We start from the raw sequence: 22,981 nt of genomic DNA on the forward strand, positions 1-22,981 counted from the left end.
CTGAATAGCAAATACTGAGAAGTGCGAAGGACCAATTTGTTAAAATGTGTTTCCGCCCGGTCTCGAACCGGGGAACTTTCGCTTGTTAGGCGAACGTGATAACCACTACACTACAGAAACCCAATGAGTGGAATACTAAGGGTGTGGCTGACTTTGGCTGGGTGGGACATTTATCGCTCTCAGAACCTAATGAAATCAGAAATTACTTAGTCAATTAATTAAACAATAAGGCTTGAGAAGCCGGGAATTATTGTGTGCAGCGGCTCTTGGAAGAGGCTTGGTGGTTCAAAACTTCTTCCATTTAAGAGTGATGGAAGCCACTGTGTTCTTGGGTACCTTCAATGCTGCAGAAATGACCAATCATTTGAATTTACCACAGGTGGACTCCAATCAAGTTGAAGAAACATCTCAAGGATGATCAATGGAAACAGGATGGACCTGAGCTCAATTTTCAGCCTCATAGCAAAGGGTCTGAAAATGTATGTAAATAAGGTATTTTTAAAATATTTTTTTCATTAATAAAAACTATATGTTATCGCTTTGTCATTATGTGGTATTGTGTGTAGATAGATTTTATTTTATTTCATCCATTTTAGTATAAGGCTGTAACGTAACAAAATGTGGAAAAAAGTAAGGGGTCTGAAAACTTTCCGAATGCACTGTACCTATGCAGGCTAGCTTCTTTTCCTTTGCTAGCCAGCCAACTAACTCTATCACACAATCACATCAAGCAGCTGAAATGACAGAAAACGATCTACATTTTTGTTTGTTTTACCTTGGATTATATTGCCATTTCTTTGGATATATCCATTACAATGACCCTGATAAATGAATTTGCCTGGCTCAGAGAAGCTGTCAGTCTGGTCACATTCATACAGATCGCATGGTGGAGGTCCCCAAAAAAACGGCAACATTGATCCACAGGTCGGAGAGGTAGACAGCAAGGTTTAGACAAACCTCAACTGTTTCTAACCAAATGCTAGCCTCTGGGCATTGGGAAATATTGAATATTACAAAATGTTTCCGCCCGGTTTCAAACCGGGGACCTTCCGCGTGTGAGGCGAACGTGATAACCACTACACTACGGAAACCGAATGATTGGAAAACTAAGGGTGTGACTGACTTTCGCGTGTGAGGCGAACGTGATAACCAATACACTACTGAAACTCAAGTCTGAATAGCAAATACTGAGAAGTGCGAAGGACCACTTTGTTAAAATGTGTTTCCGCCCGGTCTCGAACCGGGGACCTTTCGCGTGTTAGGCGAACGTGATAACCACTACACTACAGAAACCCAATGAGTGGAATAGTAAGGGTGTGGCTGACTTTGGCTGGGTGGGACATTTATCGCTCTCAGAACCTAATGAAATCAGAAATTACTTAGTCAATTAATTAAACAATAAGGCTTGAGAAGCCGGGAATTATTGTGTGCAGCGGCTCTTGGAAGAGGCTTGGTGGTTCAAAACTTCTTCCATTTAAGAGTGATGGAAGCCACTGTGTTCTTGGGTACCTTCAATGCTGCAGAAATGACCAATCATTTGAATTTACCACAGGTGGACTCCAATCAAGTTGAAGAAACATCTCAAGGATGATCAATGGAAACAGGATGGACCTGAGCTCAATTTCCAGCCTCATAGCAAAGGGTCTGAAAATGTATGTAAATAAGGTATTTTTAAAATATTTTTTTCATTAATAAAAACTATATGTTATCGCTTTGTCATTATGTGGTATTGTGTGTAGATAGATTTTATTTTATTTCATCCATTTTAGTATAAGGCTGTAACGTAACAAAATGTGGAAAAAAGTAAGGGGTCTGAAAACTTTCCGAATGCACTGTACCTATGCAGGCTAGCTTATTTTCCTTTGCTAGCCAGCCAACTAACTCTATCACACAATCACATCAAGCAGCTGAAATGACAGAAAACGATCTACATTTTTGTTTGTTTTACCTTGGATTATATTGCCATTTCTTTGGATATATCCATTACAATGACCCTGATAAATGAATTTGCCTGGCTCAGAGAAGCTGTCAGTCTGGTCACATTCATACAGATCGCATGGTGGAGGTCCCCAAAAAAACGGCAACATTGATCCACAGGTCGGAGAGGTAGACAGCAAGGTTTAGACAAACCTCAACTGTTTCTAACCAAATGCTAGCCTCTGGGCATTGGGAAATATTGAATATTACAAAATGTTTCCGCCCGGTTTCAAACCGGGGACCTTCCGCGTGTGAGGCGAACGTGATAACCACTACACTACGGAAACCGAATGATTGGAAAACTAAGGGTGTGACTGACTTTCGCGTGTGAGGCGAACGTGATAACCAACTTACTACTGAAACTAAAGTCTGAATAGCAAATACTGAGAAGTGCGAAGGACCAATTTGTTAAAATGTGTTTCCGCCCGGTCTCGAACCGGGGAACTTTCGCTTGTTAGGCGAACGTGATAACCACTACACTACAGAAACCCAATGAGTGGAATACTAAGGGTGTGGCTGACTTTGGCTGGGTGGGACATTTATCGCTCTCAGAACCTAATGAAATCAGAAATTACTTAGTCAATTAATTAAACAATAAGGCTTGAGAAGCCGGGAATTATTGTGTGCAGCGGCTCTTGGAAGAGGCTTGGTGGTTCAAAACTTCTTCCATTTAAGAGTGATGGAAGCCACTGTGTTCTTGGGTACCTTCAATGCTGCAGAAATGACCAATCATTTGAATTTACCACAGGTGGACTCCAATCAAGTTGAAGAAACATCTCAAGGATGATCAATGGAAACAGGATGGACCTGAGCTCAATTTTCAGCCTCATAGCAAAGGGTCTGAAAATGTATGTAAATAAGGTATTTTTAAAATATTTTTTTCATTAATAAAAACTATATGTTATCGCTTTGTCATTATGTGGTATTGTGTGTAGATAGATTTTATTTTATTTCATCCATTTTAGTATAAGGCTGTAACGTAACAAAATGTGGAAAAAAGTAAGGGGTCTGAAAACTTTCCGAATGCACTGTACCTATGCAGGCTAGCTTCTTTTCCTTTGCTAGCCAGCCAACTAACTCTATCACACAATCACATCAAGCAGCTGAAATGACAGAAAACGATCTACATTTTTGTTTGTTTTACCTTGGATTATATTGCCATTTCTTTGGATATATCCATTACAATGACCCTGATAAATGAATTTGCCTGGCTCAGAGAAGCTGTCAGTCTGGTCACATTCATACAGATCGCATGGTGGAGGTCCCCAAAAAAACGGCAACATTGATCCACAGGTCGGAGAGGTAGACAGCAAGGTTTAGACAAACCTCAACTGTTTCTAACCAAATGCTAGCCTCTGGGCATTGGGAAATATTGAATATTACAAAATGTTTCCGCCCGGTTTCAAACCGGGGACCTTCCGCGTGTGAGGCGAACGTGATAACCACTACACTACGGAAACCGAATGATTGGAAAACTAAGGGTGTGACTGACTTTCGCGTGTGAGGCGAACGTGATAACCAATACACTACTGAAACTCAAGTCTGAATAGCAAATACTGAGAAGTGCGAAGGACCACTTTGTTAAAATGTGTTTCCGCCCGGTCTCGAACCGGGGACCTTTCGCGTGTTAGGCGAACGTGATAACCACTACAGTATAGAAACCCAATGAATGGAATAGTAAGGGTGTGGCTGACTTTGGCTGGGTGGGACATTTATCGCTGTCAGAACCTAATGAAATCAGAAATTACTTAGTCAATTAATTAAACAATAAGGCTTGAGAAGCCGGGAATTATTGTGTGCAGCGGCTCTTGGAAGAGGCTTGGTGGTTCAAAACTTCTTCCATTTAAGAGTGATGGAAACCACTGTGTTCTTGGGTACCTTCAATGCTGCAGAAATGACCAATCATTTGAATTTACCACAGGTGGACTCCGATCAAGTTGAAGAAACATCTCAAGGATGATCAATGGAAACAGGATGGACCTGAGCTCAATTTCCAGCCTCATAGCAAAGGGTCTGAAAACGTACGTAAATAAGGTATTTTTAAAATATTTAATGGGTATTATGGCTCTTTCTGTGGTACTCAATTTGGGATATTATGTGAGGTAGACATGAGAAGCCGGGAATTATCGTGTGCAGCCGGAACTTGGAAGAGGCTTGGTGGTTCCAAACTTCTTCTATTTAAGAGTGATGGAAGCCACTGTGTTCTTGGGTACCTTCAATGCTGCAGAAATGACCAATCATTTGAATTTACCACAGGTGGACTCCAATCAAGTTGAAGAAACATCTCAAGGATGATCAATGGACACAGGATGGACCTGAGCTCAATTTCCAGCCTCATAGCAAAGGGTCTGAAAATGTATGTAAATAAGGTATTTTTAAAATATTTTTTTCATTAATAAAAACTATATGTTATCGCTTTGTCATTATGTGGTATTGTGTGTAGATAGATTTTATTTTATTTCATCCATTTTAGTATAAGGCTGTAACGTAACAAAATGTGGAAAAAAGTAAGGGGTCTGAAAACTTTCCGAATGCACTGTACCTATGCAGGCTAGCTTCTTTTCCTTTGCTAGCCAGCCAACTAAATCTATCACACAATCACATCAAAAAGCTGAAATGACAGAAAACGATCTACATTTTTGTTTGTTTTACCTTGGATTATATTGCCATTTCTTTGGATATATCCATTACAATGACCCTGATAAATGAATTTGCCTGGCTCAGAGAAGCTGTCAGTCTGGTCACATTCATACAGATCGCATGGTGGAGGTCCCCAAAAAAACGGCAACATTGATCCACAGGTCGGAGAGGTAGACAGCAAGGTTTAGACAAACCTCAACTGTTTCAAACCAAATGCTAGCCTCTGGGCATTGGGAAAAATTGAATATTACAAAATGTTTCCGCCCGGTTTCGAGCCGGGGACCTTTCGCGTGTGAGGCGAACGTGATAACCACTACACTACGGAAACCGAAAGATTGGAAGACTAAGGGTGTGACTGACTTTCGCGTGAGAGGCGAACATGATAACCAGTACACTACTGAAACTAAAGTCTGAATAGCAAATACTGAGAAGTGCGAAGGACCAATTTGTTAAAATGTGTTTCCGCCCGGTCTCGAACCGGGGACCTTTCGCGTGTTAGGCGAACATGATAACCACTACACTACGGAAACCAAATGAGTGGAATAGTAAGGGTGTGGCTGACTTTGGCTGGGTGGGACATTTATCGCTCTCAGAACCTAATGAAATCAGAAATTACTTAGTCAATTAATTAAACAATAAGGCTTGAGAAGCCGGGAATTATTGTGTGCAGCGGCTCTTGGAAGAGGCTTGGTGGTTCAAAACTTCTTCCATTTAAGAGTGATGGAAGCCACTGTGTTCTTGGGTACCTTCAATGCTGCAGAAATGACCAATCATTTGAATTTACCACAGGTGGACTCCAATCAAGTTGAAGAAACATCTCAAGGATGATCAATGGAAACAGGATGGACCTGAGCTCAATTTCCAGCCTCATAGCAAAGGGTCTGAAAATGTACGTAAATAAGGTATTTTTAAAATATTTAATGGGTATTATGGCTCTTTCTGTGGTACTCAATTTGGGATATCATGTGAGGTAGACATGAGAAGCCGGGAATTATCGTGTGCAGCCGGAACTTGGAAGAGGCTTGGTGGTTCCAAACTTCTTCTATTTAAGAGTGATGGAAGCCACTGTGTTCTTGGGTACCTTCAATGCTGCAGAAATGACCAATCATTTGAATTTACCACAGGTGGACTCCAATCAAGTTGAAGAAACATCTCAAGGATGATCAATGGAAACAGGATGGACCTGAGCTCAATTTCCAGCCTCATAGCAAAGGGTCTGAAAATGTATGTAAATAAGGTATTTTTAAAATATTTTTTTCATTAATAAAAACTATATGTTATCGCTTTGTCATTATGTGGTATTGTGTGTAGATAGATTTTATTTTATTCATCCATTTTAGTATAAGGCTGTAACGTAACAAAATGTGGAAAAAAGTAAGGGGTCTGAAAACTTTCCGAATGCACTGTACCTATGCAGGCTAGCTTCTTTTCCTTTGCTAGCCAGCCAACTAACTCTATCACACAATCACATCAAGCAGCTGAAATGACAGAAAACGATCTACATTTTTGTTTGTTTTACCTTGGATTATATTGCCATTTCTTTGGATATATCCATTACAATGACCCTGATAAATGAATTTGCCTGGCTCAGAGAAGCTGTCAGTCTGGTCACATTCATACAGATCGCATGGTGGAGGTCCCCAAAAAAACGGCAACATTGATCCACAGGTCGGAGAGGTAGACAGCAAGGTTTAGACAAACCTCAACTGTTTCTAACCAAATGCTAGCCTCTGGGCATTGGGAAATATTGAATATTAAAAATGTTTCCGCCCGGTTTCAAACCGGGGACCTTCCGCGTGTGAGGCGAACGTGATAACCACTACACTACGGAAACCGAATGATTGGAAAACTAAGGGTGTGACTGACTTTCGCGTGTGAGGCGAACGTGATAACCAATTTACTACTGAAACTAAAGTCTGAATAGCAAATACTGAGAAGTGCGAAGGACCAATTTGTTAAAATGTGTTTCCGCCCGGTCTCGAACCGGGGAACTTTCGCTTGTTAGGCGAACGTGATAACCACTACACTACAGAAACCCAATGAGTGGAATACTAAGGGTGTGGCTGACTTTGGCTGGGTGGGACATTTATCGCTCTCAGAACCTAATGAAATCAGAAATTACTTAGTCAATTAATTAAACAATAAGGCTTGAGAAGCCGGGAATTATTGTGTGCAGCGGCTCTTGGAAGAGGCTTGGTGGTTCAAAACTTCTTCCATTTAAGAGTGATGGAAGCCACTGTGTTCTTGGGTACCTTCAATGCTGCAGAAATGACCAATCATTTGAATTTACCACAGGTGGACTCCAATCAATTTGAAGAAACATCTCAAGGATGATCAATGGAAACAGGATGGACCTGAGCTCAAATTCCAGCCTCATAGCAAAGGGTCTGAAAACGTACGTAAATAAGGTATTTTTAAAATATTTAATGGGTATTATGGCTCTTTCTGTGTACTCAATTTGGGATATTATGTGAGGTAGACATGAGAAGCCGGGAATTATCGTGTGCAGCCGGAACTTGGAAGAGGCTTGGTGGTTCCAAACTTCTTCTATTTAAGAGTGATGGAAGCCACTGTGTTCTTGGGTACCTTCAATGCTGCAGAAATGACCAATCATTTGAATTTACCACAGGTGGACTCAAATCAAGTTGAAGAAACATCTCAAGGATGATCAATGGAAACAGGATGGACCTGAGCTCAATTTCCAGCCTCATAGCAAAGGGTCTGAATACGTACGTAAATAGGGTATTTTTAAAATATTTAATGGGTATTATGGCTCTTTCTGTGGTACTCAATTTGGGATATTATGTGAGGTAGACATGAGAAGCCGGGAATTATCGTGTGCAGCCGGAACTTGGAAGAGGCTTGGTGGTTCCAAACTTCTTCTATTTAAGAGTGATGGAAGCCACTGTGTTCTTGGGTACCTTCAATGCTGCAGAAATGACCAATCATTTGAATTTACCACAGGTGGACTCCAATCAAGTTGAAGAAACATCTCAAGGATGATCAATGGAAACAGGATGGACCTGAGCTCAATTTCCAGTCTCATAGCAAAGGGTCTGAAAATGTATGTAAATAAGGTATTTTTAAAATATTTTTTTCATTAATAAAAACTATATGCTATCGCTTTGTCATTATGTGGTATTGTGTGTAGATAGATTTTATTTTATTTCATCCATTTTAGTATAAGGCTGTAACGTAACAAAATGTGGAAAAAAGTAAGGGGTCTGAAAACTTTCCGAATGCACTGTACCTATGCAGGCTAGCTTCTTTTCCTTTGCTAGCCAGCCAACTAAATCTATCACACAATCACATCAAGCAGCTGAAATGACAGAAAACGATCTACATTTTTGTTTGTTTTACCTTGGATTATATTGCCATTTCTTTGGATATATCCATTACAATGACCCTGATAAATGAATTTGCCTGGCTCAGAGAAGCTGTCAGTCTGGTCACATTCATACAGATCGCATGGTGGAGGTCCCCAAAAAAACGGCAACATTGATCCACAGGTCGGAGAGGTAGACAGCAAGGTTTAGACAAACCTCAACTGTTTCAAACCAAATGCTAGCCTCTGGGCATTGGGAAATATTGAATATTACAAAATGTTTCCGGCCGGTTTCGAACCGGGGACCTTTCACGTTTGAGGCGAACGTGAAAACCACTAAACTACAGAAGCCGAATGATTGGAAAACTAAGGGTGTGACTGACTTTCGCGTGTGGGGCGAACATGATAACCAATACACTACTGAAACTCAAGTCTGAATAGCAAATACTGAGAAGTGCGAAGGACCACTTTGTTAAAATGTGTTTCCGCCCGGTCTCGAACCGGGGACCTTTCGCGTGTTAGGTGAACGTGATAACCACTACACTACAGAAACCCAATGATTGGAATAGTAAGGGTGTGGCTGACTTTGGCTGGGTGGGACATTTATCGCTGTCAGAACCTAATGAAATCAGAAATGACTTAGTCAATTAATTAAACAATAAGGCTTGAGAAGCCGGGAATTATTGTGTGCAGCGGCTCTTGGAAGAGGCTTGGTGGTTCAAAACTTCTTCCATTTAAGAGTGATGGAAGCCACTGTGTTCTTGGGTACCTTCAATGCTGCAGAAATGACCAATCATTTGAATTTACCACAGGTGGACTCCGATCAAGTTGAAGAAACATCTCAAGGATGATCAATGGAAACAGGATGGACCTGAGCTCAATTTCCAGCCTCATAGCAAAGGGTCTGAAAACGTACGTAAATAAGGTATTTTTAAAATATTTAATGGGTATTATGGCTCTTTCTGTGGTACTCAATTTGGGATATTATGTGAGGTAGACATGAGAAGCCGGGAATTATCGTGTGCAGCCGGAACTTGGAAGAGGCTTGGTGGTTCCAAACTTCTTCTATTTAAGAGTGATGGAAGCCACTGTGTTCTTGGGTACCTTCAATGCTGCAGAAATGACCAATCATTTGAATTTACCACAGGTGGACTCCAATCAAGTTGAAGAAACATCTCAAGGATGATCAATGGACACAGGATGGACCTGAGCTCAATTTCCAGCCTCATAGCAAAGGGTCTGAAAATGTATGTAAATAAGGTATTTTTAAAATATTTTTTTCATTAATAAAAACTATATGTTATCGCTTTGTCATTATGTGGTATTGTGTGTAGATAGATTTTATTTTATTTCATCCATTTTAGTATAAGGCTGTAACGTAACAAAATGTGGAAAAAAGTAAGGGGTCTGAAAACTTTCCGAATGCACTGTACCTATGCAGGCTAGCTTCTTTTCCTTTGCTAGCCAGCCAACTAAATCTATCACACAATCACATCAAGCAGCTGAAATGACAGAAAACGATCTACATTTTTGTTTGTTTTACCTTGGATTATATTGCCATTTCTTTGGATATATACATTACAATGACCCTGATAAATGAATTTGCCTGGCTCAGAGAAGCTGTCAGTCTGGTCACATTCATACAGATCGCATGGTGGAGGTCCCCAAAAAAACGGCAACATTGATCCACAGGTCGGAGAGGTAGACAGCAAGGTTTAGACAAACCTCAACTGTTTCAAACCAAATGCTAGCCTCTGGGCATTGGGAAATATTGAATATTACAAAATGTTTCCGCCCGGTTTCGAACCGGGGACCTTTCGCGTGTGAGGCAAACGTGATAACCACTACACTACAGAAGCCGAATGATTGGAAAACTAAGGGTGTGACTGACTTTCGCGTGTGAGGCGAACGTGATAACCAACTTACTACTGAAACTAAAGTCTGAATAGCAAATACTGAGAAGTGCGAAGGACCACTTTGTTAAAATGTGTTTCCGCCCGGTCTCAAACCGGGGACCTTTCGCGTGTTAAGCGAACGTGATAACCACTACACTACAGAAACCCAATGAGTGGAATAGTAAGGGTGTGGCTGACTTTGGCTGGGTGGGACATTTATCGCTCTCAGAACCTAATGAAATCAGAAATTACTTAGTCAATTAATTAAACAATAAGGCTTGAGAAGCCGGGAATTATTGTGTGCAGCGGCTCTTGGAAGAGGCTTGGTGGTTCAAAACTTCTTCCATTTAAGAGTGATGGAAGCCACTGTGTTCTTGGGTACCTTCAATGCTGCAGAAATGACCAATCATTTGAATTTACCACAGGTGGACTCCAATCAAGTTGAAGAAACATCTCAAGGATGATCAATGGAAACAGGATGGACGTGAGCTCAATTTCCAGCCTCATAGCAAAGGGTCTGAAAATGTACGTAAATAAGGTATTTTTAAAATATTTAATGGGTATTATGGCTCTTTCTGTGGTACTCAATTTGGGATATCATGTGAGGTAGACATGAGAAGCCGGGAATTATCGTGTGCAGCCGGAACTTGGAAGAGGCTTGGTGGTTCCAAACTTCTTCTATTTAAGAGTGATGGAAGCCACTGTGTTCTTGGGTACCTTCAATGCTGCAGAAATGACCAATCATTTGAATTTACCACAGGTGGACTCCAATCAAGTTGAAGAAACATCTCAAGGATGATCAATGGAAACAGGATGGACCTGAGCTCAATTTCCAGCCTCATAGCAAAGGGTCTGAAAATGTATGTAAATAAGGTATTTTTAAAATATTTTTTTCATTAATAAAAACTATATGTTATCGCTTTGTCATTATGTGGTATTGTGTGTAGATAGATTTTATTTTATTTCATCCATTTTAGTATAAGGCTGTAACGTAACAAAATGTGGAAAAAAGTAAGGGGTCTGAAAACTTTCCGAATGCACTGTACCTATGCAGGCTAGCTTCTTTTCCTTTGCTAGCCAGCCAACTAACTCTATCACACAATCACATCAAGCAGCTGAAATGACAGAAAACGATCTACATTTTTGTTTGTTTTACCTTGGATTATATTGCCATTTCTTTGGATATATCCATTACAATGACCCTGATAAATGAATTTGCCTGGCTCAGAGAAGCTGTCAGTCTGGTCACATTCATACAGATCGCATGGTGGAGGTCCCCAAAAAAACGGCAACATTGATCCACAGGTCGGAGAGGTAGACAGCAAGGTTTAGACAAACCTCAACTGTTTCTAACCAAATGCTAGCCTCTGGGCATTGGGAAATATTGAATATTACAAAATGTTTCCGCCCGGTTTCAAACCGGGGACCTTCCGCGTGTGAGGCGAACGTGATAACCACTACACTACGGAAACCGAATGATCGGAAAACTAAGGGTGTGACTGACTTTCGCGTGTGAGGCGAACGTGATAACCAACTTACTACTGAAACTAAAGTCTGAATAGCAAATACTGAGAAGTGCGAAGGACCAATTTGTTAAAATGTGTTTCCGCCCGGTCTCGAACCGGGGAACTTTCGCTTGTTAGGCGAACGTGATAACCACTACACTACAGAAACCCAATGAGTGGAATACTAAGGGTGTGGCTGACTTTGGCTGGGTGGGACATTTATCGCTCTCAGAACCTAATGAAATCAGAAATTACTTAGTCAATTAATTAAACAATAAGGCTTGAGAAGCCGGGAATTATTGTGTGCAGCGGCTCTTGGAAGAGGCTTGGTGGTTCAAAACTTCTTCCATTTAAGAGTGATGGAAGCCACTGTGTTCTTGGGTACCTTCAATGCTGCAGAAATGACCAATCATTTGAATTTACCACAGGTGGACTCCAATCAAGTTGAAGAAACATCTCAAGGATGATCAATGGAAACAGGATGGACCTGAGCTCAATTTCCAGCCTCATAGCAAAGGGTCTGAAAACGTACGTAAATAAGGTATTTTTAAAATATTTAATGGGTATTATGGCTCTTTCTGTGTACTCAATTTGGGATATTATGTGAGGTAGACATGAGAAGCCGGAAATTATCGTGTGCAGCCGGAACTTGGAAGAGGCTTGGTGGTTCCAAACTTCTTCTATTTAAGAGTGATGGAAGCCACTGTGTTCTTGGGTACCTTCAATGCTGCAGAAATGACCAATCATTTGAATTTACCACAGGTGGACTCAAATCAAGTTGAAGAAACATCTCAAGGATGATCAATGGAAACAGGATGGACCTGAGCTCAATTTCCAGCCTCATAGCAAAGGGTCTGAAAACGTACGTAAATAAGGTATTTTTAAAATATTTAATGGGTATTATGGCTCTATATGGGGTACTCAATTTGGGATATTATGTGAGGTAGACATGAGAAGCCGGGAATTATCGTGTGCAGCCGGAACTTGGAAGAGGCTTGGTGGTTCCAAACTTCTTCTATTTAAGAGTGATGGAAGCCACTGTGTTCTTGGGTACCTTCAATGCTGCAGAAATGACCAATCATTTGAATTTACCACAGGTGGACTCCAATCAAGTTGAAGAAACATCTCAAGGATGATCAATGGAAACAGGATGGACCTGAGCTCAATTTCCAGCCTCATAGCAAAGGGTCTGAAAATATATGTAAATAAGGTATTTTAAAAATATTTTTTTCATTAATAAAACCTATATGCTATCGCTTTGTCATTATGTGGTATTGTGTGTAGATAGATTTTATTTTATTTCATCCATTTTAGTATAAGGCTGTAACGTAACAAAATGTGGAAAAAAGTAAGGGGTTTGAAAACTTTCCGAATGCACTGTACCTATGCAGGCTAGCTTCTTTTCCTTTGCTAGCCAGCCAACTAAATCTATCACACAATCACATCAAGCAGCTGAAATGACAGAAAACGATCTACATTTTTGTTTGTTTTACCTTGGATTATATTGCCATTTCTTTGGATATATCCATTACAATGACCCTGATAAATGAATTTGCCTGGCTCAGAGAAGCTGTCAGTCTGGTCACATTCATACAGATCGCATGGTGGAGGTCCCCAAAAAAACGGCAACATTGATCCACAGGTCGGAGAGGTAGACAGCAAGGTTTAGACAAACCTCAACTGTTTCTAACCAAATGCTAGCCTCTGGGCATTGGGAAATATTGAATATTACAAAATGTTTCCGCCCGGTTTCAAACCGGGGACCTTCCGCGTGTGAGGCGAACGTGATAACCACTACACTACGGAAACCGAATGATCGGAAAACTAAGGGTGTGACTGACTTTCGCGTGTGAGGCGAACGTGATAACCAACTTACTACTGAAACTAAAGTCTGAATAGCAAATACTGAGAAGTGCGAAGGACCAATTTGTTAAAATGTGTTTCCGCCCGGTCTCGAACCGGGGAACTTTCGCTTGTTAGGCGAACGTGATAACCACTACACTACAGAAACCCAATGAGTGGAATACTAAGGGTGTGGCTGACTTTGGCTGGGTGGGACATTTATCGCTCTCAGAACCTAATGAAATCAGAAATTACTTAGTCAATTAATTAAACAATAAGGCTTGAGAAGCCGGGAATTATTGTGTGCAGCGGCTCTTGGAAGAGGCTTGGTGGTTCAAAACTTCTTCCATTTAAGAGTGATGGAAGCCACTGTGTTCTTGGGTACCTTCAATGCTGCAGAAATGACCAATCATTTGAATTTACCACAGGTGGACTCCAATCAAGTTGAAGAAACATCTCAAGGATGATCAATGGAAACAGGATGGACCTGAGCTCAATTTCCAGCCTCATAGCAAAGGGTCTGAAAACGTACGTAAATAAGGTATTTTTAAAATATTTAATGGGTATTATGGCTCTTTCTGTGTACTCAATTTGGGATATTATGTGAGGTAGACATGAGAAGCCGGGAATTATCGTGTGCAGCCGGAACTTGGAAGAGGCTTGGTGGTTCCAAACTTCTTCTATTTAAGAGTGATGGAAGCCACTGTGTTCTTGGGTACCTTCAATGCTGCAGAAATGACCAATCATTTGAATTTACCACAGGTGGACTCAAATCAAGTTGAAGAAACATCTCAAGGATGATCAATGGAAACAGGATGGACCTGAGCTCAATTTCCAGCCTCATAGCAAAGGGTCTGAAAACGTACGTAAATAAGGTATTTTTAAAATATTTAATGGGTATTATGGCTCTATATGGGGTACTCAATTTGGGATATTATGTGAGGTAGACATGAGAAGCCGGGAATTATCGTGTGCAGCCGGAACTTGGAAGAGGCTTGGTGGTTCCAAACTTCTTCTATTTAAGAGTGATGGAAGCCACTGTGTTCTTGGGTACCTTCAATGCTGCAGAAATGACCAATCATTTGAATTTACCACAGGTGGACTCCAATCAAGTTGAAGAAACATCTCAAGGATGATCAATGGAAACAGGATGGACCTGAGCTCAATTTCCAGCCTCATAGCAAAGGGTCTGAAAATATATGTAAATAAGGTATTTTTAAAATATTTTTTTCATTAATAAAACCTATATGCTATCGCTTTGTCATTATGTGGTATTGTGTGTAGATAGATTTTATTTTATTTCATCCATTTTAGTATAAGGCTGTAACGTAACAAAATGTGGAAAAAAGTAAGGGGTTTGAAAACTTTCCGAATGCACTGTACCTATGCAGGCTAGCTTCTTTTCCTTTGCTAGCCAGCCAACTAAATCTATCACACAATCACATCAAGCAGCTGAAATGACGGAAAACGATCTACATTTTTGTTTGTTTTACCTTGGATTATATTGCCATTTCTTTGGATATATCCATTACAATGACCCTGATAAATGAATTTGCCTGGCTCAGAGAAGCTGTCAGTCTGGTCACATTCATACAGATCGCATGGTGGAGGTCCCCAAAAAAACGGCAACATTGATCCACAGGTCGGAGAGGTAGACAGCAAGGTTTAGACAAACCTCAACTGTTTCAAACCAAATGCTAGCCTCTGGGCATTGGGAAATATTGAATATTACAAAATGTTTCCAGCCGGTTTCGAACCGGGGACCTTTCACGTGTGAGGCGAACGTGAAAACCACTACACTACAGAAGCCGAATGATTGGAAAACTAAGGGTGTGACTGACTTTCGCGTGTGAGGCGAACGTGATAACCAATACACTACTGAAACTCAAGTCTGAATAGCAAATACTGAGAAGTGCGAAGGACCACTTTGTTAAAATGTGTTTCCGCCCGGTCTCGAACCGGGGACCTTTCGCGTGTTAGGCGAACGTGATAACCACTACAGTATAGAAACCCAATGAGTGGAATAGTAAGGGTGTGGCTGACTTTGGCTGGGTGGGACATTTATCGCTGTCAGAACGTAATGAAATCAGAAATTACTTAGTCAATTAATTAAACAATAAGGCTTGAGAAGCCGGGAATTATTGTGTGCAGCGGCTCTTGGAAGAGGCTCGGTGGTTCAAAACTTCTTCCATTTAAGAGTGATGGAAGCCACTGTGTTCTTGGGTACCTTCAATGCTGCAGAAATGACCAATCATTTTAATTTACCACAGGTGGACTCCAATCAAGTGGAAGAAACATCTCAAGGATGATCAATGGAAACAGGATGGACGTGAGCTCAATTTCCAGCCTCATAGCAAAGGGTCTGAATACGTACGTAAATAGGGTATTTTTAAAATATTTAATGGGTATTATGGCTCTTTCTGTGGTACTCAATTTGGGATATTATGTGAGGTAGACATGAGAAGCCGGGAATTATCGTGTGCAGCCGGAACTTGGAAGAGGCTTGGTGGTTCCAAACTTCTTCTATTTAAGAGTGATGGAAGCCACTGTGTTCTTGGGTACATTCAATGCTGCAGAAATGACCAATCATTTGAATTTACCACAGGTGGACTCCAATCAAGTTGAAGAAACATCTCAAGGATGATCAATGGAAACAGGATGGACCTGAGCTCAATTTCCAGCCTCATAGCAAAGGGTCTGAAAATATATGTAAATAAGGTATTTTTAAAATACTTTTTTCATTAATAAAACCTATATGCTATCGCTTTGTCATTATGTGGTATTGTGTGTAGATAGATTTTATTTTATTTCATCCATTTTAGTATAAGGCTGTAACGTAACAAAATGTGGAAAAAAGTAAGGGGTTTGAAAACTTTCCGAATGCACTGTACCTATGCAGGCTAGCTTCTTTTCCTTTGCTAGCCAGCCAACTAAATCTATCACACAATCACATCAAGCAGCTGAAATGACAGAAAACGATCTACATTTTTGTTTGTTTTACCTTGGATTATATTGCCATTTCTTTGGATATATCCATTACAATGACCCTGATAAATGAATTTGCCTGGCTCAGAGAAGCTGTCAGTCTGGTCACATTCATACAGATCGCATGGTGGAGGTCCCCAAAAAAACGGCAACATTGATCCACAGGTCGGAGAGGTAGACAGCAAGGTTTAGACAAACCTCAACTGTTTCAAACCAAATGCTAGCCTCTGGGCATTGGGAAATATTGAATATTACAAAATGTTTCCGGCCGGTTTCGAACCGGGGACCTTTCACGTGTGAGGCGAACGTGATAACCAATACACTACTGAAACTCAAGTCTGAATAGCAAATACTGAGAAGTGCGAAGGACCACTTTGTTAAAATGTGTTTCCGCCCGGTCTCGAACCGGGGACCTTTCGCGTGTTAGGCGAACGTGATAACCACTACAGTATAGAAACCCAATGAGTGGAATAGTAAGGGTGTGGCTGACTTTGGCTGGGTGGGACATTTATCGCTGTCAGAACGTAATGAAATCAGAAATTACTTAGTCAATTAATTAAACAATAAGGCTTGAGAAGCCGGGAATTATTGTGTGCAGCGGCTCTTGGAAGAGGCTTGGTGGTTCAAAACTTCTTCCATTTAAGAGTGATGGAAGCCACTGTGTTCTTGGGTACCTTCAATGCTGCAGAAATGACCAATCATTTGAATTTACCACAGGTGGACTCCAATCAAGTTGAAGAAACATCTCAAGGATGATCAATGGAAACAGGATGGACGTGAGCTCAATTTCCAGCCTCATAGCAAAGGGTCTGAATACGTACGTAAATAGGGTATTTTAAAAATATTTAATGGGTATTATGGCTCTTTCTGTGGTACTCAATTTGGGATATTATGTGAGGTAGACATGAGAAGCCGGGAATAATCGTGTGCAGCCGGAACTTGGAAGAGGCTTGGTGGTTCCAAACTTCTTCTATTTAAGAGTGATGGAAGCCACTGTGTTCTTGGGTACATTCAATGCTGCAGAAATGACCAATCATTTGAATTTACCACAGGTGGACTCCAATCAAGTTGAAGAAACATCTCAAGGATGATCAATGGAAACAGGATGGACCTGAGCTCAATTTCCAGCCTCATAGCAAAGGGTCTGAATACGTACGTAAATAGGGTATTTTTAAAATATTTAATGGGTATTATGGCTCTTTCTGTGGTACTCAATTTGGGATATTATGTGAGGTAGACATGAGAAGCCGGGAATTATCGTGTGCAGCCGGAACTTGGAAGAGGCTTGGTGGTTCCAAACTTCTTCTATTTAAGAGTGATGGAAGCCACTGTGTTCTTGGGTACATTCAATGCTGCAGAAATGACCAATCATTTGAATTTACCACAGGTGGACTCCAATCAAGTTGAAGAAACATCTCAAGGATGATCAATGGAAACAGGATGGACCTGAGCTCAATTTCCAGCCTCATAGCAAAGGGTCTGAAAATGTATGTAAATAAGGTATTTTTAAAATATTTTTTTCATTAATAAAAACTATATGCTATCGCTTTGTCAGTATGTGGTATTGTGTGTAGATAGATTTTATTTTATTTCATCCATTTTAGTATAAGGCTGTAACGTAACAAAATGTGGAAAAAAGTAAGGGGTTTGAAAACTTTCCGAATGCACTGTACCTATGCAGGCTAGCTTCTTTTCCTTTGCTAGCCAGCCAACTAAATCTATCACACAATCACATCAAGCAGCTGAAATGACAGAAAACGATCTACATTTTTGTTTGTTTTACCTTGGATTATATTGCCATTTCTTTGGATATATCCATTACAATGACCCTGATAAATGAATTTGCCTGGCTCAGAGAAGCTGTCAGTCTGGTCACATTCATACAGATCGCATGGTGGAGGTCCCCAAAAAAACGGCAACATTGATCCACAGGTCGGAGAGGTAGACAGCAAGGTTTAGACAAACCTCAACTGTTTCAAACCAAATGCTAGCCTCTGGGCATTGGGAAATATTGAATATTACAAAATGTTTCCGGCCGGTTTCGAACCGGGGACCTTTCACGTGTGAGGCGAACGTGAAAACCACTAAACTACAGAAGCCGAATGATTGGAAAACTAAGGGTGTGACTGACTTTCGCGTGTGAGGCGAACATGATAACCAATACACTACTGAAACTCAAGTCTGAATAGCAAATACTGAGAAGTGCGAAGGACCACTTTGTTAAAATGTGTTTCCGCCCGGTCTCGAACCGGGGACCTTTCGCGTGTTAGGCGAACGTGATAACCACTACACTACAGAAACCCAATGAGTGGAATAGTAAGGGTGTGGCTGACTTTGGCTGGGTGGGACATTTATCGCTGTCAGAACCTAATGAAATCAGAAATGACTTAGTCAATTAATTAAACAATAAGGCTTGAGAAGCCGGGAATTATTGTGTGCAGCGGCTCTTGGAAGAGGCTTGGTGGTTCAAAACTTCTTCCATTTAAGAGTGATGGAAGCCACTGTGTTCTTGGGTACCTTCAATGCTGCAGAAATGACCAATCATTTGAATTTACCACAGGTGGACTCCGATCAAGTTGAAGAAACATCTCAAGGATGATCAATGGAAACAGGATGGACCTGAGCTCAATTTCCAGCCTCATAGCAAAGGGTCTGAAAACGTACGTAAATAAGGTATTTTTAAAATATTTAATGGGTATTATGGCTCTTTCTGTGGTACTCAATTTGGGATATTATGTGAGGTAGACATGAGAAGCCGGGAATTATCGTGTGCAGCCGGAACTTGGAAGAGGCTTGGTGGTTCCAAACTTCTTCTATTTAAGAGTGATGGAAGCCACTGTGTTCTTGGGTACCTTCAATGCTGCAGAAATGACCAATCATTTGAATTTACCACAGGTGGACTCCAATCAAGTTGAAGAAACATCTCAAGGATGATCAATGGACACAGGATGGACCTGAGCTCAATTTCCAGCCTCATAGCAAAGGGTCTGAAAATGTATGTAAATAAGGTATTTTTAAAATATTTTTTTCATTAATAAAAACTATATGTTATCGCTTTGTCATTATGTGGTATTGTGTGTAGATAGATTTTATTTTATTTCATCCATTTTAGTATAAGGCTGTAACGTAACAAAATGTGGAAAAAAGTAAGGGGTCTGAAAACTTTCCGAATGCACTGTACCTATGCAGGCTAGCTTCTTTTCCTTTGCTAGCCAGCCAACTAAATCTATCACACAATCACATCAAGCAGCTGAAATGACAGAAAACGATCTACATTTTTGTTTGTTTTACCTTGGATTATATTGCCATTTCTTTGGATATATCCATTACAATGACCCTGATAAATGAATTTGCCTGGCTCAGAGAAGCTGTCAGTCTGGTCACATTCATACAGATCGCATGGTGGAGGTCCCCAAAAAAACGGCAACATTGATCCACAGGTCGGAGAGGTATACAGCAAGGTTTAGACAAACCTCAACTGTTTCAAACCCAATGCTAGCCTCTGGGCATTGGGAAATATTGAATATTACAAAATGTTTCTGCCCGGTTTCGAACCAGGGACCTTCCGCGTGTGAGGCGAACGTGATAACCACTACACTACCGAAACCGAAAGATTGGAAGACTAAGGGTGTGACTGACTTTCGCGTGAGAGGCGAACATGATAACCAGTACACTACTGAAACTAAAGTCTGAATAGCAAATACTGAGAAGTGCGAAGGACCAATTTGTTAAAATGTGTTTCCGCCCGGTCTCGAACCGGGGACCTTTCGCGTGTTAGGCGAACATGATAACCACTACACTACGGAAACCAAATGAGTGGAATAGTAAGGGTGTGGCTGACTTTGGCTGGGTGGGACATTTATCGCTCTCAGAACCTAATGAAATCAGAAATTACTTAGTCAATTAATTAAACAATAAGGCTTGAGAAGCCGGGAATTATTGTGTGCAGCGGCTCTTGGAAGAGGCTTGGTGGTTCAAAACTTCTTCCATTTAAGAGTGATGGAAGCCACTGTGTTCTTGGGTACCTTCAATGCTGCAGAAATGACCAATCATTTGAATTTACCACAGGTGGACTCCAATCAAGTTGAAGAAACATCTCAAGGATGATCAATGGAAACAGGATGGACCTGAGCTCAATTTCCAGCCTCATAGCAAAGGGTCTGAAAATGTATGTAAATAAGGTATTTTTAAAATATTTCTTTCATTAATAAAAACTATATGTTATCGCTTTGTCATTATGTGGTATTGTGTGTAGATAGATTTTATTTTATTTCATCCATTTTAGTATAAGGCTGTAACGTAACAAAATGTGGAAAAAAGTAAGGGGTCTGAAAACTTTCCGAATGCACTGTACCTATGCAGGCTAGCTTCTTTTCCTTTGCTAGCCAGCCAACTAAATCTATCACACAATCACATCAAGCGGCTGAAATGACAGAAAACAATCTACATTTTTGTTTGTTTTACCTTGGATTATATTGCCATTTCTTTGGATATATCCATTACAATGACCCTGATAAATGAATTTGCCTGGCTCAGAGAAGCTGTCAGTCTGGTCACATTCATACAGATCGCATGGTGGAGGTCCCCCAAAAAACGGCAACATTGATCCATAGGTCAGAGAGGTAGTCAGCAGGGTTTAGACAAACCTCAACTGTTTCAAACCAAATGCTAGCCTCTGGGCATTGGGAAACATTGAATATTACAACATTTTTCCGCCCGGTTTCGAACCAGGGACCTTTCGCGTGTGAGGCGAACGTGATAACCACTACACTACGGAAACCGAATGATTGTAAAACTAAGGGTGTGACTGACTTTCGCGTGTGAGGCGAACGTGATAACCAATACACTACTGAAACTAAAGTCTGAATAGCAAATACTGAGAAGTGCGAAGGACCAATTTGTTAAAATGTGTTTCCGCCCGGTGTCGAAGCGGGGACCTTTCGCGTGTTAGGCGAACGTGATAACCTCTACACTACGGAAACCCAATGAGTGGAAAAGTAAAGGTGTGGCTGACTTTGGCTGGGTGGGACATTTATTGCTCTCAGAACCTAATGAAATCAGAAATTACTTAGTCAATTAATTAAACAATAAGGCTTGAGAAGCCGGGAATTATTGTGTGCAGCGGCTCTTGGAAGAGGCTTGGTAGTTCAAAACTTCTTCCATTTAAGAGTGATGGAAGCCACTGTGTTCTTGGGTACCTTCAATGCTGCAGAAATGACCAATCATTTGAATTTACCACAGGTGGACTCCAATCAAGTTGAAGAAACATCTCAAGGATGATCAATGGAAACAGGATGGACCTGAGCTCAATTTCCAGCCTCATAGCAAAGGGTCTGAAAATGTATGTAAATAAGGTATTTTTAAAATATTTTTTTCATTAATAAAAACTATATGTTATCGCTTTGTCATTATGTGGTATTGTGTGTAGATAGATTTTATTTTATTTCATCCATTTTAGTATAAGGCTGTAACGTAACAAAATGTGGAAAAAAGTAAGGGGTCTGAAAACTTTCCGAATGCACTGTACCTATGCAGGCTAGCTTCTTTTCCTTTGCTAGCCAGCCAACTAAATCTATCACACAATCACATCAAGCAACTGAAATGACAGAAAACAATCTACATTTTTGTTTGTTTTACCTTGGATTATATTGCCATTTCTTTGGATATATCCATTACAATGACCCTGATAAATGAATTTGCCTGGCTCAGAGAAGCTGTCAGTCTGGTCACATTCATACAGATCGCATGGTGGAGGTCCCCAAAAAAACGGCAACATTGATCCACAGGTCGGAGAGGTAGACAGCAAGGTTTAGACAAACCTCAACTGTTTCTAACCCAATGCTAGCCTCTGGGCATTGGGAAATATTGAATATTACAAAATGTTTCCGCCCGGTTTCGAACCAGAGACCTTTCGCTTGTGAGGCGAACGTGATAACCACTACACTACGGAAACCGAAAGATTGGAAGACTAAGGGTGTGACTGACTTTCGCGTGTGTGGCGAACGTGATAACCAATACACTACTGAAACTAAAGTCTGAATAGCAAATACTGAGAAGTGCGAAGGACCAATTTCTTAAAATGTGTTTCCGCCCGGTCTCAAACCGGGGACCTTTCGCGTGTTAGGCGAACGTGATAACCATTACACTACGGAAACCGAAAGATTGGAAGACTAAGGGTGTGACTGACTTTCGCGTGAGAGGCGAACATGATAACCACTACACTACGGAAACCAAATTAGTGGAATAGTAAGGGTGTGGCTGACTTTGGCTGGGTGGGACATTTATCGCTCTCAGAACCTAATGAAATCAGAAATTACTTAGTCAATTAATTAAACAATAAGGCTTGAGAAGCCGGGAATTATTGTGTGCAGCGGCTCTTGGAAGAGGCTTGGTAGTTCAAAACTTCTTCCATTTAAGAGTGATGGAAGCCACTGTGTTCTTGGGTACCTTCAATGCTGCAGAAATGACCAATCATTTGAATTTACCACAGGTGGACTCCAATCAAGTTGAAGAAACATCTCAAGGATGATCAATGGAAACAGGGTGGACCTGAGCTCAATTTCCAGCCTCATAGCAAAGGGTCTGAAAATGTATGTAAATAAGGTATTTTTAAAATATTTTTTTCATTAATAAAAACTATATGTTATCGCTTTGTCATTATGTGGTATTGTGTGTAGATAGATTTTATTTTATTTCATCCATTTTAGTATAAGGCTGTAACGTAACAAAATGTGGAAAAAAGTAAGGGGTCTGAAAACTTTCCGAATGCACTGTACCTATGCAGGCTAGCTTCTTTTCCTTTGCTAGCCAGC

General features: G+C 40.7%; 17 non-coding genes across 17 annotated transcripts; all 17 read right to left on the reverse strand.

The window, feature by feature from the left end:
• Positions 1–47: 47 nt before the first annotated feature.
• Positions 48–120, reverse strand: trnav-aac. The gene has a single exon. It is a non-coding gene; the product is annotated as a tRNA-Val (tRNA).
• A 1,100-nt stretch (positions 121–1,220) lies between these two features.
• On the reverse strand, positions 1,221–1,293 carry trnav-aac. The gene has a single exon. It is a non-coding gene; the product is annotated as a tRNA-Val (tRNA).
• A 1,100-nt stretch (positions 1,294–2,393) lies between these two features.
• Positions 2,394–2,466, reverse strand: trnav-aac. The gene has a single exon. It is a non-coding gene; the product is annotated as a tRNA-Val (tRNA).
• A 1,100-nt stretch (positions 2,467–3,566) lies between these two features.
• Positions 3,567–3,639, reverse strand: trnav-aac. The gene has a single exon. It is a non-coding gene; the product is annotated as a tRNA-Val (tRNA).
• Positions 3,640–5,074: 1,435 nt separating this feature from the next.
• trnav-aac lies at positions 5,075–5,147 on the reverse strand. Its single transcript has one exon. It is a non-coding gene; the product is annotated as a tRNA-Val (tRNA).
• Positions 5,148–6,580: 1,433 nt separating this feature from the next.
• Positions 6,581–6,653, reverse strand: trnav-aac. The gene has a single exon. It is a non-coding gene; the product is annotated as a tRNA-Val (tRNA).
• Positions 6,654–8,422: 1,769 nt separating this feature from the next.
• Positions 8,423–8,495, reverse strand: trnav-aac. Its single transcript has one exon. It is a non-coding gene; the product is annotated as a tRNA-Val (tRNA).
• Positions 8,496–9,930: 1,435 nt separating this feature from the next.
• trnav-aac lies at positions 9,931–10,003 on the reverse strand. The gene has a single exon. It is a non-coding gene; the product is annotated as a tRNA-Val (tRNA).
• A 1,435-nt stretch (positions 10,004–11,438) lies between these two features.
• Positions 11,439–11,511, reverse strand: trnav-aac. The gene has a single exon. It is a non-coding gene; the product is annotated as a tRNA-Val (tRNA).
• A 1,769-nt stretch (positions 11,512–13,280) lies between these two features.
• trnav-aac lies at positions 13,281–13,353 on the reverse strand. The gene has a single exon. It is a non-coding gene; the product is annotated as a tRNA-Val (tRNA).
• A 1,769-nt stretch (positions 13,354–15,122) lies between these two features.
• Positions 15,123–15,195, reverse strand: trnav-aac. The gene has a single exon. It is a non-coding gene; the product is annotated as a tRNA-Val (tRNA).
• Positions 15,196–16,554: 1,359 nt separating this feature from the next.
• On the reverse strand, positions 16,555–16,627 carry trnav-aac. Its single transcript has one exon. It is a non-coding gene; the product is annotated as a tRNA-Val (tRNA).
• A 1,770-nt stretch (positions 16,628–18,397) lies between these two features.
• trnav-aac lies at positions 18,398–18,470 on the reverse strand. The gene has a single exon. It is a non-coding gene; the product is annotated as a tRNA-Val (tRNA).
• A 1,435-nt stretch (positions 18,471–19,905) lies between these two features.
• On the reverse strand, positions 19,906–19,978 carry trnav-aac. Its single transcript has one exon. It is a non-coding gene; the product is annotated as a tRNA-Val (tRNA).
• A 1,100-nt stretch (positions 19,979–21,078) lies between these two features.
• On the reverse strand, positions 21,079–21,151 carry trnav-aac. Its single transcript has one exon. It is a non-coding gene; the product is annotated as a tRNA-Val (tRNA).
• Positions 21,152–22,049: 898 nt separating this feature from the next.
• Positions 22,050–22,122, reverse strand: trnav-cac. Its single transcript has one exon. It is a non-coding gene; the product is annotated as a tRNA-Val (tRNA).
• Positions 22,123–22,251: 129 nt separating this feature from the next.
• trnav-aac lies at positions 22,252–22,324 on the reverse strand. Its single transcript has one exon. It is a non-coding gene; the product is annotated as a tRNA-Val (tRNA).
• Positions 22,325–22,981: the final 657 nt, after the last annotated feature.

This window comes from Oncorhynchus mykiss, chromosome 8 (genome assembly GCF_013265735.2).
Source record: "Oncorhynchus mykiss isolate Arlee chromosome 8, USDA_OmykA_1.1, whole genome shotgun sequence".
Taxonomy (NCBI): Eukaryota; Metazoa; Chordata; class Actinopteri; order Salmoniformes; family Salmonidae; genus Oncorhynchus; species Oncorhynchus mykiss.